Here is a 12,282-nt window from a genome sequence, read left to right as displayed (position 1 = left end):
GATGGTAGAGAGAGAAAGAGGCCCTTTAGTTTAGTAGAGGTGTTTCAGAATCACGATTTTACCACTCCGCTAAACAGAGGTCCGAGAGACTACTTTAGTATAGAGAGTAGAGAGACTTGATGGAGAAGAGGAGAGAGAAGAAAGTGTTTCTAGAGAGATGGCGCCTGAAGCGAAGAGAGGAGAGAGACTACAGTGGGTGCCCATTTGGGTTTAGAATCAAAGAGGTGGGTTTGCAACTTTGCTTAAATAGAGAGAGACTTGGGTTAGCTCTCTCTCAAATTCTCGAAGGGAAGAGAGAGAGAGAGAGAGAGAGAGAGAGATCTCACTGGGTTGAGGTTACGGAGGCGGGTTTGGGAGACATTTTGAGTTGGGCTAGAGAGAAGTGGCCTCTCTCTCTCCCGCTCTCTCTCAAAATATTCCAATTTCCAAATTCCGGCCCCTCGGGTTTCTCTCAGCTTCTCGTTGCTCCCTGGACTACACACCACCCTCGCCTCTGCTCCCTTCCATCCAAGCTCCACGAGTCCACACATACATTCTCTCTCATACACTTCTACACACACACACACACACACACACACACACACACACACAAGCAGAAACACATGCTGTTCCAATTTGATATACCCATTCTATTAGTGGGTGACCTTCAAGTATTCCATCTCTGCCCTCTAATCTAGGCAGGGCTTCTCTCTCTCTCTCTCTCTCTCTCACACACACACACACACACACAATCACACACCGTTCTTGAGACATGTTTTTCTGTGTCTTTCCCTGTTGTCTTGCTAGCTCTTAATTGTTGCTCACCAATCCCAAAGCTTTTGTTGCCTTGTCTCATCATTGTGCTGCATCAGCTCAAGTGGGTTGTCTATGGAGTAGTGAACTGGTCCCTCTCTCCTCTCTCTCTATGCACACACACATCCCACATTTTCCCTCATCTCAACCACTATGGCCTCCCCAAGCTTGCAAATTTACCATCTCTCTGCAACTGAACTCTTGTAGGGACTTGCTTGCAGCTCGTGTTGAGCTGGTGCCTCTGATTGCGACATCAACTTCCAGCTTCCGCGGCCGCACTCGCAAAACTTGCAAGCAAAGAGGATCCTCTATGGAGGTTTATATGTCGTCGTCTTCGGCGCTCCTCAAATCGTGACCGCGGTGGCGCGGTGCACATTCGTCGTATTGTGCATCACTTGATACTTGACAATGCTGAGTTCTCAGTGGAGTGACTAGCTACTGGAGTGTGATCTTTTGCATAGCAAATTCAGCATTGCAACAGAACACCATCCGATGGAGATTGGCCGGCGCCCCACCGAGGAAGGACGTGACACGCCCTCGCCTGTCTCTCCTTGCCATATCACGCAGAGTACTAGCATGCATGAACCTTCAAGTGCAACCAAACTTAAGGTAGTCCTTCCATCCAGTGCACCAGGAGGCAATGGGGCCCACACAGGTGGAGGAGCACCTACTACTACTCACACACATAGCAGGGCTTTCCCTAGCATAAGCTTAGCGCCCGCCGGCGGACTTGCCGCAAGCATCGGCATGCCCAGCAACGGCTTATCCCTCGGTGTAAGCCCCAGCCGCAATGCTGCCTATGCTGATGATCTGAAGCTTCCTGCTTCCATGGACTTGAAACAGAGAAAGCCTGTTAAGTATAGAGAATGCTTGAAAAATCATGCAGCGAATTTAGGTGGGCATGCGACAGATGGCTGCGGAGAGTTTATGCCGAGCGGTGAGGAGGGTACCCTAGAGGCACTCACATGTGCAGCATGCAATTGTCATAGAAACTTTCATAGAAGGGAAGTGGAGGGGGAGCCTCCTATGTGTGCAGACTGCAGGTTTCATGGTACTCTCAATGAGAGGAAAAGGTTAGATGCGCTCTTTCCATCGCCCCTACCGTTGGCATCACCTGCATTGTTGTCGCCGCCACCGCACATGATAATGGCATTCAATCCAGGGGTGGGAGTGCCTGATTCGGACGAATATGATGGAGGCCTTACATCCCCACATTCCTCCTCCCTCAAGAAAAGGTTTCGAACGAAATTTACGCCGGAGCAGAAGGAACAGATGGCGTCATTCGCGCAAAAGCTTGGGTGGCGCATTCAGAAGCATGATGAGGAGGCGGTGCAGCAATTTTGTGCGGAAGTGGGCGTCAAGAGGCATGTGCTCAAGGTGTGGATGCATAACAACAAACTAACCATGGGCAAGAAGCTCACTTGCTGCTTAACTATGACCCCAGAGAACCCAGAAAATTGATTATGCATATGTGGTGCATGTTCAGTTCATGATCTCATCGTCGACAAATTCGGAGCCTGCATTCTGCGAGTAGGCAATTTAAGCTTGCATGCTATGCCTCAGAGTAATGGAAGGACATTCATGAGATGGGCATTAAGAAATCTGACTCAATACATGCACGAATCTAGGTACATTGCAAGTGAGCTTGCCAGCTGATGATGACAGCAGAGAATTTTAATGCTCATGATGAATGTCTGTATGTATGACATGCGCATTCCATGACGCACATACTCCATGCGAGCGCATGATGACGATAAGCTTGACATTGTCACATTGTCTTTGAGTACACAGAAGAAGTTGAGCATGTCATGGTATTGTTGCTGCTTCAGTTTAGTGTAGTGTAGTTTAGGATTAGAGAGGTTAAACAGAGGATTAGCAAACCTCATTACATGTGATTAGCCCACTAATTACATGTCTATCCTTACAATAGCCCAAGGTCTCTTTCTTTATTTAGTCTAATTTTTAGCCATTTGGCCAAGGTCCTATCAATCAAGTGGAAGGCATCTTTTCTTGTATGGTTTTTTTTGTTTTGGGGCTCTTTAATCATTTTTTCAAGAAAGAAAAGCAGGGTTTAAGTGAATTTAGGATGGATAAAAAATGGGGTCTAATTAATCATTGTTCTATGTAAGAAAAAAGCTGCCGAATTTTGTCCTGTGTTTGAAAAATTTTGCAGGGGTGTATGTGGCTTCTAGCCTGTGCTTGAAATGTTTAATCATGTCGATTATATTATAAAATCGAAAAAAGAGAAGAATCTTTGGTGTACTCCTTCGTTTCTTTATCAGTTCTTTCTTAAACTGATCTAACCTTGCAAGAAAGGGGGGTGTGTGTGTGTGAGCCTTCAGAGAGAGAGAGAGAGAGAGGCTGGTGGCTTGATGCCCCCCCCCCCCTTTAGCTACTACTACAGATGGCAAGAGATAGAGGGAAAGAGTTGAGCATGTGCTCTCTCCCCTCTCATGCTCGTCCCTCTCTACCGTCTTGCTCGCTCGACTCCCGCTGCTAGTGTTGAGCTTTGCTAGCCCAACGCTCCCTTTTTTTTCACGATTAGTAGTGCTTGATAAGTGCTACAATGGTTATAAACTCACGGAGAGAGAGAGAGAGAGAGAGAGAGAGAGAGAGAGATGCTACAATGGTTTGAATTCAAAGAAAAGGGGGGGGGGGGGAGAGAGAGAGAGAGAGAGAGAGAGAGAGGGAGAAAGAGCACATTCTCTGCTAAAATTGAAGACAAGTACGTGGGGGAGGTGCCCCATTCTAGTCTATTGAAATAATCACACAAAGACGCGGCTTCCTATCTGTTAGTGCGGGCGCGGGGGTTTCATAGTGTGCTCTTGGATACACTCACCTTCCAATCCAACACTTGTTTAGAATGGCCAAGTGGTGTATTTAGGATTTACCCATCCTTCTTCCACTTGTTTAGAAGGGTCAACTTATAGATTTAGAATGCACCCTTTTAAAATGGCCAAGTTTGGTGGATCCAAGACGCACCATTTCTTGCTAAAACTTGTTTAGAATGGCCTGCTGGTGAATCACGGATGCAAGTTCCCGTCCAAAAACTTTTCTAGTATTGGTAGTAAGGCTACAAAAATGCATGTATAGATGGAGAAGATGTTACATAAAGTAGTATTATTGAGTGTGCTACTACAAAGATAAGGCTTGCTCTAGAGTGATGTGTGTATAATTAAGTCGGGGAAGTGTGAGTTAACATATATCACTACCATATATAGTATAGAAACAAATCATCCTTGGGAGGGATGTAGTGAACAAGAGTCGACTCTCTTCTATAAGGAAGTGCTAGACAGTATGTGATTTGTCTACAAAGGCGAGTTAGCCCAAAGCGTCACAAAAAGCTTGAAAATTACACGAGGCAAAGCCTTTGTGAAAAGCTCAATAGAGTTTTCCTCGTTGGGACCAAAAGCCAAGTGGCCAGTTGCCCAATGTTGACACACACACATACCCATCCCATAAACACACATAATGTACTCATTCAATAGTACTCTTAAGGAATTAGATTAGGGGACCTCACCATTGGAGCTCCGTCTACACAACGTGTCCATCTCTCTTCTCTCAATTTTCGTGCATGCACCATGAGGGCATCAAGTGGTATCAATGAGAGACCATCGAGTGTCTGAATGCCTGCTCTCCACCCAACTTTTGTCCTTTATAGGCACCCTCAAGCTGCGTTCAAATTGGCCCGTGGCTTCTGGCCCTTGGCGTGATATTACTTCCCCCTTGGAGAAGCGTTTTCGTCCTAAAAAACACAAGTGAAAAAGTTCTTCTTAAGAACACTAACCTCTTCCCAAGTGGCACCTTCATTGGGTTTCTCTTTCCACTGGACTAAGTCTTGCCGATGTACATGATGACACGTACATAGATCATGATAGTCAAAAATACGCTTAAGCTCAGACGACTGAGTTGGAGGTTCAATGAAATCAACCAGAATATGTTGATTAATAACATTGTCATCCTTATGTAAGCGTTTACATAAACGACTTACATGGAATGAGAGAGTGTGAGTTTGTAGGCCATATGAGTATCTTAAAAGGCTCACAATACCTTGGTAATAATTAAGGTGTTGGCCTAGTCTTCAGACTTTTTGAATGCTCTGGCACACGCAAAAATGCCTCTTCCCCTTCAGTGAAGGTAACTTGCTGACGTTTCTCATCAGTATACTTCGTATACCGATCTTGTGCTTGTCAAACATTCTGATGAGCCAATCATTTAAACAAAAGGCTCCAAAAATGACTGTGAAACTTGGGACATGATCACTCACAATGTTACTTGGTAGCCCATATAACCTAGATAGATTGTCCACAAATAAAGTAGCTAAATTTGGAGTCTTAATTGTGGATTTGGTTAGAATAAACTTGTAAAGTTTAGTCAACCGGTCTACGACCACCCATACCGAGTCATGACCTTATATAGTGGTTGGTAAACCCACAATGAAATCCATAGAGATACTTTTCCATTTACCATTAGGAATCTTCAATGGATGCAAGAGACCTCGTGCCTTTGGCAATGTAATACATAGTCTTGAACATAGCCATGTGAACATGGCTAGTAAAAGTGTTGTCGTATAAGAGCATATATTTTCTTTATGCGTGGGTGCCTTGCACTTGGATTTTTGTGGCATTCAAAAAGAATTTGGTGCTGAATGTCCTTGTTCGTCGGTATACAAACTCTCCCCTTGTGGAGTAGGTACCCATCATCTATGGAAAAATTCTTCCATCTTTGTAGCTCATCATATAACTTATTTTTTTGTAACAATTCAAACACCTGATTTAGCTGTTGTAAGTGCTCTTCCTTAGAGGCACTATACAGTAGAATTTCATTGAGAAAAATGATAATAAACTTTCCCAAATATGGTTTCAAGGCACTGTCCATAGGCGTCATGAAAGTTGCGGGCGCATTGGTGAACCCAAAGGGCGTGACCAAAACTCATAGTGTCCAAACCTTGTTTGGAATGCAATTTTTGGTATATCAGCAAGTCTTATACGTACTTGATAATACCTTGATCATAATTTTATCTTCATAAAGATACGAGCATGGGTGAGCTTATCAAATAACTCCTTCACTCTCGACAATGGATACTTGTTCTTAACAGTAACCACATTCAGTCCACGATAGTCTACATACATACACATACTATCGTCTTTTTTCTTCACCAACATAATGGGAGAGGCCCATGGTGAGGAACTCGGTTATATAAACCCTCTACTAGGATAGTCAACAAGCTGACATTCCAGCTCAGTAGCCTCAAAACCATCCATTCTATAGGGTGATTTACTTACAGTCTTATTGTTTGCAACCACGTCTCTGCCATGTTACACATCATGTGTGGGCGGTAACCTTGGTGGAAAATCATCTAGGAATACATATTTGTATTCCATTGATAAATCTTTGAACTTATTAGAAACATTTGCTTCTTATGGAGAGAGATAATTAGCCATAGTTGGAAGTCAAGAGAGAGAAGCATGCGGCATTGAGGAATTGTCATTCAAAACATCATTCAACATTTAACTAAAAATGACACAGTGAGTCACAAAAAAAGAGTTTTTCTATTGCACCTTGAGAAGAGAGCTTCATAAGCTCAGCTATACAAATGAGTGGCGAAAAAGGAAATCCTTCTCTCCCAAACAACAAAGCGTGTACGCCATTGGATTCGAACATCAAACTATTATACCTGATACATATTCATGACTTGGATATTCAAGGATGTGTGGTACCCTTGAATCTCCAATAGTGTAATCCTTCACCTGAGTATCCCAAACCTCGACGTCATGACCCTTAATCATCGCTACCTTGTTACAATAGAAACTCGGAGTCTGGGGAAACTTGAGCCGCTTCACTAACTTATAATTAATGAAATTGTGTGAGCACCATCGTCCACCAAGATTCACACCTTGTGACCTTGGATAGACCCATGCATACGCACCAACTCATGTGGACCAAAGGTTGGCTTCCATATTGTGTGTTACCTCCACATTGGAGAAACAAGAGAAGGACTCAAGAGACAGTAGTTGCACCATGTGTATCACTTTTTCTTTACCTTGGGTAGCAGATTCTTTCTTGGGACAATCCTTGTTGCCGTGTCCACTCCCTAAACATGTAAATAATAATTTTTTCTTTTAATCCTTCTCAAACTCTTCACTAGACATGGGACCCCTAGACCCCTTGGTCTTCTTGGACGCCTCAGATGTGATCATCACTATAAACCATTTTCTATTGTGCTCATGATGTGTGTATGCATTTGCATGTGTAGTGTCAAACACATGAGTGTTATGCAACACTTTCTCATTGGGAGTCGTGAATATGTGCTTGCATTATGGCCTCCTCAAGGGTCTTAGAGTCCTAAGTTTTGGCATGCTTCTTAAGCTCTAGTGTCAACCCACAAATAAATCCACACACTTGGTGAAATGTATTTAAACACTCCAATTTGAGAATCACATCATGATAGTGTGATATATACTCCAATAGTGCCTCATGCTGATGCATGTAGTACTTATCCCAAGCATACCAATTTCTGTCCGCTTCATTGCGAGCAACAATTCTTTTCTGAACATAGCCTCAAAGGTTGTCCAAATCTATGGTATGATGCCAATCTCTTTAAGGGATATCCACCATTTTTGATAGAAATTATTTTCTGAATACAGTCTCGAAGGCTGCCCAAGTCTGTGGTATGATGCTCTTCTCTTTAAGAGACATCTACAATTTCTAAGCCTTGCCTTCTAGTGTTAAACTCGTTTGCAGTGCCTTGATTGCATGTGGAGTGCGTCTAAGATCGTAAATCCCATCCCATTTGCTTAGGAATATATTCACAATATCTTTGCTGCGTTTCCTTTCCTCTTTTATTAAAAATTTGTGGTTGGTATTCTTTAACAAGTCATCCACCTCTTTTTGAGAGAGAAGGTGCAACCCCTCTAGATTAGAGTCTTGCTCTTGCAGACCAGGTGTGATCCTACCATGCTCGCGGGACGCAGATACCCTAGGTCGCTCATTAACTTAGCCCTTGGCCGACTGTTGCATGAATTGCACAAACATAGTAGACATTTTGGTGACATTCTCATTCAACTTTGCAAAATTAGACTCTAAAATAGTAATGTGTGTTTGCAATGCCCTAACTCTTGGATGTCAAGCAATTTGTAGCTATCATTTGACGTCGTTGCCATGTGAGTACCCTCCATAAGAGTAGCCGACCATAGAGAAACAACATGTGAAACTTGTGCATGATTTTCAAAACCAAACGTTTGTTGCATGTCAATGTCCGAATCCATGGTGATTTTGTACTATGCTAGCAAGAGAAAAGATGTACCTTAGAGAAAATCACCGGTTGAGAATAAATCGGAATTGATTATGAACCACCGCAATTGAAAGTAATTAGCCTTGTTATCACTATTACTACGTTTGGAAATTTATCAATTTTGCTTATGTTTTATCCTCAAAAGCTATTTAAAAGAAGCAATGTGAATAGAACTCTCCTTTACCTAGCATTCAAGTTAGAGTTTAAGTGAAAAGCAATCACTTCTATTTTTGGATGCATGTATGAAGAGAGAAAGATAATCTCAAAATTGTTTCCTTGTGGGCACCACACTTTTTTAGCAAGAATCAGCTTCTTGGCTCTCTTGACCACGTGACCTAGTGTTTTATCCCCCCAATGCCAATGAAGCCATCAGAATCTCTCCATCAGAGCAACGCTGTAGAAGATACACTTTTGTCTTCTTTTATACTAATTTTCTCTCTTAATCATGGGATACACTCTCTTGATTGCATAGCTCTTGCTCTCTTATCTTTTATATATTTATACTATTGTAATTCATGCTCTCAAGGGGTGTACCTTTAAGAAACTATCCATATAACATGCGTTCAAAGTGTATTTAAAAAACCCCTTTTCTTACATGCTCAAGGTAATGAAATGACCCCTTTCTCTTAAAAAACTTACGGATTTTCATCTAAAATCATCAAAAAACCCCTTCTATCATTATAATCCTGTTAAAATTTTTAAATTTTGGCAATTAAAAAACCCATTCATTTGAACTCACGTGGTAACTTGCATGTCTAAGAGGTGAACCCCTAAGTTCATGCTCTGTGAGATAAATAAAGAGATAGAAGGAAAATACTCAATTATCTTGATTGAGGGGGATGGTTGGTACTCAGTATGGTGTCTTGTGTTCTGATTCTTGTTTATGTTGCTCTCGTTGTGTGTTGTGATTATTCAATCAATCGTTTTGCTAAATTTATTTTGATTTAATCAATCAAGGCTGTGTTTTGCAAGTATTGGGAATATTCGAAGAAGCCAATAGTGGTATCATAGCTTTGAAAACGCTCTAGATAATGTGTAAAACCAAAAAAAAGTGCTTCTTGTGGGCAAATCAAATAAATTTGGCATGAAGACCCTCAAGAAAATCGCTTTTGGTGGAAGTCTACCTTTTTGCTAAAGATGCAAGAACAATAAGCTACCTCATCTCAATAGTTTCAAGCACAACTACAAGCAACCTATTTAAAAGAAAATGATGCAAACAATTGAATAAAAGAAACAAAGACCATTTATGCATGGCTTACACTCTCAAGGAACAATTTTTTAATTGAAAATTAGCCTTAAAGTTAATCAAAGTGCCGACACAATCATCAAATAAATAAAAAGACGCTCTCTCAACTGCTTCTGTTCATCGTTTTGGATTGTTCAAAGGCTTTGTATATTCACTTGTTTAACATACATAGATGTCATCTTATTGGTTTTGTTATGAACTTTTTCCTTTTGCAATTTAACTCGTCATTAGGAAAAGTTTGGACTAAAAAATGGGCCTTGTAAGAAATGCCAGGTCAGCTTAGAGAGAGATAATAAAAAATCCCTAATTTCATTTTTGATATTCACTTTCAAAAAAACTCGGATATGAGATTTGGGGGGTACGTTTATTAAAACTCTCAAAAAGTGTTCAGACAATGATAACATACAACGGCTCCGAATTGAACGTCGATTATCTCAATCTTTTGGATTTTTCAAAACTAAGATTTGGCGCTCAACGAGGTGCATTGAATGTTATTCTTCTCCTCAGTTTCGTGTCTCTCTTGCTTTCCGCCTGGGCGCAATCTCTTCCCTTGAGCTCTCTTCCATTTGCTCCACTCTTGCGCTCTCCTCTGTTTTGAGCTTTCTCATTCACCAAGTCGTCTCAATGTCATTATCATCTTCACACAAAACTCAGACGAGGAGTCAAAACGATGTGTATCATATGCATATCGAACTGTCCAGATAATACGAGCCCCTCCAGAAGAAGAATAAGCGAGGCATCCTTTCCGAAGCTTCAAAAGAGAACTTCAGATTTCAAGGTAAAAAAAGCGTCGATCTTTGGGTGGATGGCAGGATGTATCCTGAGCATCCTATCACCAACTCAACTCCACCGTTCAGAAACATAATGTCATTGGTGAACTACATAGGAGACAGTTATTCTGGTTTATATGGCTACACCAAGCATTTGGTGGCCATAAGTGATATTCTTAAGCTTGAGAGAGACCTTGCACACAAAGAAAACTTTTGCTTGAAGCAAACTGTGACAGAGTGCGCTCATCAACTGAAAGGCAAGGATGAAAGCATCACGCAGCTCACGCAGGATCTCAGAGAAAAAAATACTGTCTTGGGTCCTCGGTTAAGAGAACGACGCTTACGAGACATTGAACAGTTGAAGGTTGGTTCTGGGGGTTTGAAGAAGAGGGTTAAAGCAGTCAAGTGAGATTATCATTAATACAGGTTTAATTCATCTTTACATTTGTAGTTTTATATCTTAGTTTTCATATTTATGCTTAGATCGTTGCTACATCCTCAGTCAAATATTGACAGCAACACACCAACTTCTTCAATTCCTTATGGTCTCATACTAAAACACAAAGATGTCGCCAGACTTTTGGATGATAAGCGCTACTGCAAGATTGTTGCTAAGCAACTTGACACTCTTTTGAAATAGAATCAACTCCAAACACGCGATGTTCAATCAATTCTGGATGAAACCGGAATATCCAACAAAGGTTATTCTGCAATTTTTAGGTATGTCTGGTGTTTGAATCAATTGTCTTCACCTGTCAAATCAAATGTCTACAATTTTTAGGCATATTGGATATGTGTAGCATTTGAAAACTTGGAAATAGTCCATTTACTTAATTTTCTGTTTACAGAACTATGCAGCAACAAAGTAAGAAGTTCAATCTCAAGCACACGTTGCTGCCAAATCCTTTCTCCATTCGAAAGACAAGACTGGAGGTCAACCAGGAAGTTCTTCAGACATTGGGCACTCCTTTTCACATTGAAGCAATGTACAGATCGCCATCAGCAGAGGAAGTGGTCTATGACAAATCAATAATATATTTTATGATTTAGTAGCTTTGCAGAAATATATTGTTCAATTGTTCGAGGTTTCTCAAGAGGAATGCAATGGAGTTTTGAAGTTTGTGCTTAAACTGGATGAGTGCGAGCTAGTGAAAGAGACAAAGGTTGAGCGTGTCACAATAACACTTATGAATAGAGCATTAGATGAAAGCATTGCTTTAGACGACCCTAGAAACTTTAGCGTGCAATCCGAAAACAATATTTTCTTATTAGCCACATTTAAGGTTTGATATCAACAAGTTTTTGCTTAAAAAAATGGTTAGACATGTTTCATTTGATTGGTTTGGTTTTCCCATTTCTTTTAGGTGCCTGAAGAGAATTTCGATATTCTTAACTGGGTTTTCCATCAAACAAGTATTCCTGAAGTCATAAGCGAACAGAGAAATGGAAAGACACTCGATGTATTAGGCATGGGTTCATACATAGTAGAGTGGCATATGGATGGAGATCGCAAAACCCTAAAGTGTATGTACAACATCTCAAAAGGATCAACAAGTAAAAGACCTTGTTTGTATTGCATGGGAGGAGTCATTGGTCTTGACAAAAGAAATTGGAGGAGAGCACCAGACAGGCACTTGCAGGACCTTAAATTCCGCCCAGTGTTGGATATTCCACTATCCAGAGTACATATTTGCACGATGCATGCACTCTGCAGAATCATTGAGAAACTTATGTTTCTGTATATTTGTTTTGCTTGGACCACTCGGCCAACATCAGAAAAACAAAGGGCTATATTATCATTGGAAACAATTTTCTCAGATGTGGGCTTGCATGGAGGACATGTGGAAATAGAGCACGACGAGAAGAGGTCTAAGAATGGTCGAGATGTGCCAAAGAAGTTGTCTATTGGCAGTGTGAAAGCCCGTCTCTTCTTGTCGATGCCAACAAGTGGCAGACAACGCAAAAGCCAAAGTGCTCAGGAAAGGTTGACATTGAGATAAAACCGGTGGAGAAACCTGCACAATGCAGTGGTTGACCACGCAGACAATGGTGCAGCAAGGACTCGTAAAGCGAACGCGTGGAAAATTTTGGATTCCATATTCAAGTTTTGTGAGCTCAATACTTAGAGAGATGCTGACTATACATTGTTTCAAGACGCTCTAGAGAACTTCCACAGGTCT

The 12,282-nt window shown here is 41.3% G+C and overlaps 1 pseudogene; it reads left to right on the top strand.

Annotated features, from left to right (window-relative positions):
• Window positions 1-386: 386 nt before the first annotated feature.
• On the top strand, window positions 387-2,383 carry LOC147450872 (zinc-finger homeodomain protein 2 pseudogene; annotated as a pseudogene).
• The last annotated feature ends 9,899 nt before the right edge of the window (window positions 2,384-12,282 follow it).

The sequence above is a fragment of the Adiantum capillus-veneris genome, chromosome 9 (assembly GCF_014529385.1).
Source record: "Adiantum capillus-veneris isolate H3 chromosome 9, ASM1452938v2, whole genome shotgun sequence".
Lineage (NCBI taxonomy): Eukaryota > Viridiplantae > Streptophyta > Polypodiopsida > Polypodiales > Pteridaceae > Adiantum > Adiantum capillus-veneris.
The sequence above is the reverse complement of the archived record's forward strand: the minus strand, read 5'-3'. Positions and strand labels throughout refer to the sequence as shown.